The following is a 7,721-nucleotide window of genomic DNA, read 5'->3' on the forward strand; positions in this document are numbered from 1 at the left end:
CAATTTCCCTCGCCAATGCATCTTCCTGCATGTGTGATCCTGTTGATCTCTGCATGTTGTCCAACATAGAATCCACAGAAGGTAACCTTAATTGTACGTCACCAGCAGTAGGTGAACTGCATCTGTATTGCGTCCGTGGGAACTGTGTCTTCCCGGCATCGGATGTGGCCATTGGTTCATCTCCCTCAAGGCCTTGTCCCCTGAGCTCATCTTCGTTCGAATGAATGTCAGTACTGGCCATAGTGATTGGTCAAGTAAACTTCTTTAACTGGCTAATATTTGGTATCCCACCGCTGCCACCAATGAAACGAACTGCTTCCTCGTCTCTACTTGAGGGTTTTACACTCAAGTCTAAAATACTGGGTTGTGATCACAGATCATCTGATTAGCCAATTATTGGAAAGAATAACTCAACGCCTCAATACAAGTTCATACATATAATTCTGGTTCTGCAGATACAGAGTCACAATGTGTAATCATACTCTCTATCACTCTAACAACTGTACAATTAGAGATTATGCCAGAATATAGAAGTTATAAATGGTAGCGAGTACAAATGTACAATTATCTAAGTTGATAGTTAAACTCCCTGTTATAATATATGACTTGTCTTTTTATAAAGAAACAACAAAGTGATAACTAAGATGCAATAGCAACAATCGCGACAACAGAATAAAGATAATAGTTACTCAGTAGATTTAGTTAGTAGTTTATAGACATTGATCAATATGCATCAATTTCACTATTACAAGATTTCAACCCAAATATCTTGTAATAGATAGTATACAAGAGAACTCTAGCCTCTTGTATTAACACATGTAATTATCTACAATTATTTATGGAAATTGAGCAATGCATCAATTTCCCTATTACAAGATTCACAATTCCAAACATCTTGCAATAGAAATACTCAAGGCTTTTAAACCACTGTGTTTGTAATAAATACAACTATTTATAGAAATTGATCAAGTAACAATCAATTTCCCTATTACAAGATTAACTATATCTTGTAATAGAAATACAAGAGTACACTAGACTCTTGTATTATCCTATACAAATATTATAGAATTTAAGAATAGTTTATAGAAATTGATCAAGTAATAATCAATTTCACTATTACAAGATTAACTATATCTTGCAATAGAAATACAAGAGTACACTAGACTCTTGTATTATCCTAAGTACAAACTATTTATGGGAATTGATCAAGTCATCAATTCCTCTATTACAAGATTAGGCTCTAAATATCTTGTAATAATTCCCTATTGAACAATAGACGATTTCTATTATAAGTTATGCCAACTTTCCTATAATCGATATAAGGGAGATAACTCCTGTAGGCCTAGCTACTAATGAACCAAAATGGCGCAAGAATACGTATCCGATGCCGGGAGGAGACGTTAAAAATCACAGTAATCGCTCTGCCTTATATACCCCTCGGGCGTCCACATTTCCTTATATGGAAAAAGTGGAGGCAATGTGGAGGCAAAGTGGAGGCCCTCCAGACTGTTTACAACAATAGCAGTCGTACATTGCCGACGTCACAATATAGTGCCAAAAATGAAAGCACAAAGAAAATGTTATACATAGCGTAAACCAACTGTTTATTGACTGAAAAATGTTCTGTGAATACACAAAATATAGTTACAAATATCTGATTCCGTTTCCGAGCCGTATTTAAAAATGTACACAAAAACCAGCCGGAACGTCAGCGTCAACAGTTTCACCGTAAATGCAGTACAACTGCTTGGACCGAATATGTCTTGAAATCGACCGTTGTACGCCACAAGTACGTATTAAACACATACATTTTGATGAATAGTATTGTTATTGTCTTAACGATCACTGAATTAAACCATAAGATTGATCATGGAGCTTACATAGACAAAATACCTAATTCAAATTCTGACCGCCTGCTTAGTCACGATCCAATATGGCGGCTATCGTAGCCAATGACACACTACTTGCCAACAAACTATTTCACATACAATCTAATATCACATACATTTACCATCTGATAACATGGTCAGTTAGATAAAAACATTGCCATTTGCCATGTACTGCTAATAATATACAATTCAACCGTTATTACACGTTTATTCCATGTAAACACACCAGGGGTACAGTTCAGTAACATAAACACACAACAGCTGATCGTGAGTCAGCTGATCTCAAATGAACATTCGTTACAATATGTAAATAATTAATTCAACCTTTACAGTCTATGAATTGCATTTATAAATAGGAAAACAACATTATATTGAATCAACGCGTTCACGTCGCAAGGTCCCTTTTTCGATAGTTTTAGAGCGTGTCGCTTGAGATAAGAAATGCAGTCGATGCCGCACTCGTGAGTCTGGTAGCAATTTTATTGCTACGCCGTTTGAGGCGTAGCAGTTAGAATCGTATGCAAATCACGCCATTTGCAGGATAGCCATGTAGCAAGAACGCTTGAATCAGACGGATGTTCGATTTGTTACAATCATTTTCTATTGAAGTAATATTAAAACGAATTACGGTAACAGACTTGAATCTGTCCGGATTATGACGCCATCTTCCTGATAAAGCATGGTCACACAGCGCTTGCATCCGTTCAGATTTTCAGAGCTAGCAGAACAAGCATCCGTGGTAAAAGTATTCTGAATAAGGATTGTGTAGAAATTAAACGGGCATTTTAAATGAAATCTTTTATTTAATTCATATCACAATCGTATAACAATAATAATCAGACAATGTGTAGATGCTAATTAATTGGACACGGAACATACTAACAGCGGAATGAAAAAGGAACATAGAAAAACACAGAAACATATGCGATTAAGTTCACTATTTTCTTTGCCTTTTCTCTGAGCTTAGCAATCTCTGCATTTATTTATTTTGTTGGTACCAAAAGTGTTTTGTAAACTTTTCGTCTGTACTAGACCTGGCTACCTTGCACTACCACAAGCTCACAAATTATAATCCTGGCTTTCAACAGAACAGTTAAAATTGCAAAACAATATCGTCATATCATTTTTAATTTTCATTATCTTTCCAATAAAAGGGTGAAGCTTCCGCGTAGTCCACTTAGCTTTTAGGGAAGCTCATACTTGTATCAACTATCGGCATTGTAATCTCACGGATTACCTCGCTTTACTTACCACATTTATCACCTAAGTGAAGCGTTGTATCAACTAAATACATCAAAGATGAAGGGAGGCAACTTCTGCAAGGCTGTCGTTTTACTTCTTTACAGTATAACTTTTAATTAGTGAATATCTATGATTATAAGGATATTATTATCTCATTTATATAACAATTTTAACTAATTTTTAAATTACATCCCCCGTTAATATTACTTGATTTTCATTTTCATTTCTTTTTTAAATATATTACCAGTATTTCCTTCTGTTAATACAAATTAACACAGTTTTTCCTAAAAACAACGAAAAAGTATACTAATATTCCTTAAAAGTGCCAAATTCGGGATAGGGAAGGATCAATTAAGGATCTAAGAAATATGAGTCAGGTAATTTCAAAGAAATTAACTTATGTGTATGCCTGCTTGATTTTGTTTCTTTAGGTTATCATTATTTCATCCCGAATACATATAAACACATATCGATAGAACAACGGAACAGTTTGTGTTTCGTTTTGTCTTCTGGCGTGAAAACCTGTTCATCACAACTCCAATGGCCTGTTCCTACCAATCAACTATAGTCACATTATTGAGGTTAACTTTTAATAAATATATTGGTAAAAGTGACAAAATATCAAGTCGAAGTACACGATTAAGATATATTTATCGACGGTGACAATTATTTAGATTATTGACGTCAAGGAGTGTTCATACATGTTTATTATCAGCCGGACTGACAAGGAAGACACCGGTCAATATCAATTGTGTTATAAACGGTGTTTAAGGATGGACAAAAATCGATAGATTTGTTAATTTGTATAAAAAAGCATTAATAATATGATGAACAAATAGCTGAGCATGAAAAAAACTCATTTATCATGAATAGATGACAATGTTACTGTTTGCCCGTTCGACATGTTTTGTTTATGTCTTTGATCGTATGGTTAGTTAAGCACCATCATTAATCAGGGTGATTCTGTTTGTTTAATTTAATTACGTCCTATTAACAGCCAAGGTCGTATAAGGACGGCATCCCATGTATGCTGTGTGTAGCGTGTATGAAGTGTGATGTTTTGAGAGACTGCAGTAAATTCGTGTTGTGTCTTCTTGCATAGTGGAACTATTGGCCTTTTTTAGTGCTATATCAGTAAAACATGCCGCCGAAGATATCAAACAACACTGTGAGATGATCACAACAATCGCAATGTGACGTTTACAAAATGTAGATAGGAAGGATAAAGACATTTAACATTTAACAGAAATAACGTAAACGGATACCATTTTTCGAGTACACACATTACATTTTTACACTATTTGAAATATCTCACCTTGATAAGACTCGTGTACTATGAGTTTGAATACAAGAATGGGTGCGTATTTACTAACGGCTTCTCGAAAGAAGGCGAAGTATGCAAAGGCCATATCTAACACTCGAACCATTGATGTTGCGAGATCATGTTCATGAAGAATTGGTTAATTAAATTAGATATAGCCTAACGTGATATGAATACCTTAGTTTGTTCAAGGACGACTTCTCTTGTATGCTGTGGTTTGCGTGTGGTGAGTGAGTGGGTTTTGGGAAGTTGTAGTATATTCGTTTTGTATCTCCTTATTATAGTGGAACTTTTATCTATTTCATACTGCTATATCAGTGATAGGGCGTTAATATTGTAACTGCTTCCTGGAAGGTTCTCGGTTCTGTCCCGTGAAGTCTATAAAAATGGAAATCTCTTCTTCTGCTTAGCACTCGGCTTAAAGGGAGTGGGACGACTGGCTTGCTCGTTGTTAGTATCTGACCTGGTTTGATGTACTTGTTTGTTGTGTACGGTAGCATGTCTCAGTGTGATAGCACCATAAAAGGGCAAAATGTCCACTATTACAAAAAGACACAACACGGATATACCGCAGCCTCTCTTAACCTATTTACATTCACACACCGCAACACATGGCACACATGGGAGGTCGTCCTTAAATGACCCTGGCTGTTTATACGAAGTTGATCTTTGCAATACTTCAAACCAAACATAAGCTAAAACACAACACTGAGTCTTGCATAATTTTATCAAAACGAATACCAAAAATGTACAAAGAAAATATATAAATCATACATTAAGAACAACTTTTAATCGAGAGCGAACATATACGTAGGAAACACCTAGAGTAATCGATTTTTGTTTTCTTCTGAACGCTTATAGTAATTCTGATTAAAGGGAAAAATAAAAGTAACAATTTATGCAGTGTTCACTTGTCTGGAGATTAGTCCCACCTTCCGGTGATTGTGACTTAGGGATTTTAGGACTCCAGCGCCTTAGCCATAAAATGTGATTTGGATTATTTTGATTATTTGTTTGATGAAATTAACGTTCTTTTAACAGCCAGGGTCGTGTTAGGGCGGCCGCCCATGTATGAAGTGTGAAGCGTATATGACAGTTTGGTGTGCGTTTTGGGAGACTGCGGCATATTCCTGCTGTGCCTTCTTGTACTGTGGAATTCTTGCCCATTTCATTGTGTATTATCACTACAGCATGCCACTGAAGCCACCAAGCAACACACCCCAACCGGTCACATTATACTGACAACGAACGACTCAGTCGTCCCACTCTTTTAATGCTGAGCGCTAAGCAGAAAAAGAAAACACCACTTTTCTAAACAAGACGAGATAAAAATATATAAGTAAAGAAAAACATAAGTTATTTTGTTGACAAAGCTGTTGCTAAAGGTTATTCTGTAAAGGGTAATTTTGACGAAATTAACACAGGCGTTTTCGAAACATCCTTTTTTTGATATTCAGTTATATTGAAGTGTTCCATCGGAAGTTGGCAAAAAGCCATAAAGGTTTAAAGGTTGAAAAACAATTAATTTTCAGAGGAGAGAAATGAAAACAAATGTTTAAAAAATAGTATGACTTTCGTGTGAAATTTTTATTTAGCTTAGCATTTGATTAACATAATAAGAGGTCTCTTAAATCAATAGCGATTAAGTGCCACTTATGTGCGGCTTCCTTCACCCCCTACTTCCCTCCGTTTCCCTTATTTCTGCCCTTTCGTGGAAATTTATCGTAAAGATATTTTAAGAGTTGATAAAGGAGAGTTGCACATGACATAAATGACAGTGACATTGTATACAATTATAAAGACTGATCTTAAATATAAAAATAAGTTTTTTTAATCTAGGCTTGTGCATGAACAAGGTGATGTCTTGAAATGTCATTCAATTTCTTAATCCAAATTCAAACTCTTTCGCAGACAAATTAGTGATTAGTTTGGTTTGTTTTTGTTTAGCAGCTGAAGTATTTAGGGAGGCTGTGGTATTTTGTGTAGTGTCACTTTTTTAGGGTGAAATTCTTATCCATTTTAATGGGTTATTCAGTTGAAGCATACTATCAGAGACACTAAAACATCAGACTTTGTCAGGCCACATTTGTCTCGGTCTGACCTCAGTTTCACGAACATTCCATAACTCAAAGGAATGTCTTAACTTAACATTCGGCATCATAATGTATTACAAAAGGATAACTCATTAGCCTAATATCTCTCACTTAACTTCTGCACTGCTTTCCTGAAGAGAAGTATATGTTAGGAAGTCTTTAAAGTTATGGAATGAGCATGAAACTGGGACCAGGGAACGACCCCCACAGGGTAGAATGCGACCATGACAATGGTCTGCGAATTCACAAAAACTACCAGCTACAGTAACCTTTTTTTAGTTTAAACATATTTTATTTGAATATTAGGCACAAGTTATACAACTTAGAATTGCCCTTTCCCATACAAATGTATATGATGTAACAGCCTATTCTTAACAAGAAACATTGCACGTGCAACTGTTCATGCAGTGTATCTTCCCCAGGTCCCCATACATAAAAAGCCCTTACATTTGAAAACAGGGAGTTTCAGCATGCAACAGATGGGTGCGCCCTGCTAGCTGCTTCGGGGCGTGGTATCATGTTACAAATGTATGCACGCGGTAAATAAGAGTTAAACTAATCTGTTGATCTCTGGGAGTGGATTAAGATAAACTTCCAGGTTTTGAGACAGATATGATCAACATATATTTAAAACTTTGTCAGTGAACATGCCGCTACAGATCAAGAGATCTTTACTATATTTACATACTACGATTGTGCTTCTTTGAATCAAAGTCGGTTGCGATACAAAACATCATGAAAAGTCATGTCTTTAACAAAATACTCGTTGTTCTAACTTACGAAGATAAAGGGCGATAATTCCTTCAATATGACGGACTGACACCTTAGCTTCAAGATGTGTTTTACAATGTGTAGTGTTATCGCCATGAAATAGCATAGACATGTACCTGGTCACAGCTCCTGGACATCTGATCGTATGATATCAAGTTCAACTGAACATATAATCACATATGAAACAATTTTCACTAGTTTTTTTTGGTGAAAGCCATTACATAAATCAAACTCCCGACATTCCCACATTATAACAATTATTTTACTCGACCCTTCGTCATTAAAAGAAAGAGTTGCTTGCAATCTCCTGACCATAATAAATATTTCTGCTACATCTGTTTAGGGGTGTGTCGGGCAAACTTGTTGCAGAATTCGATCAATATAAGTCAATATTTCTTCACGTGA

This window comes from Argopecten irradians, chromosome 8 (genome assembly GCF_041381155.1).
Source record: "Argopecten irradians isolate NY chromosome 8, Ai_NY, whole genome shotgun sequence".
Taxonomy (NCBI): Eukaryota; Metazoa; Mollusca; class Bivalvia; order Pectinida; family Pectinidae; genus Argopecten; species Argopecten irradians.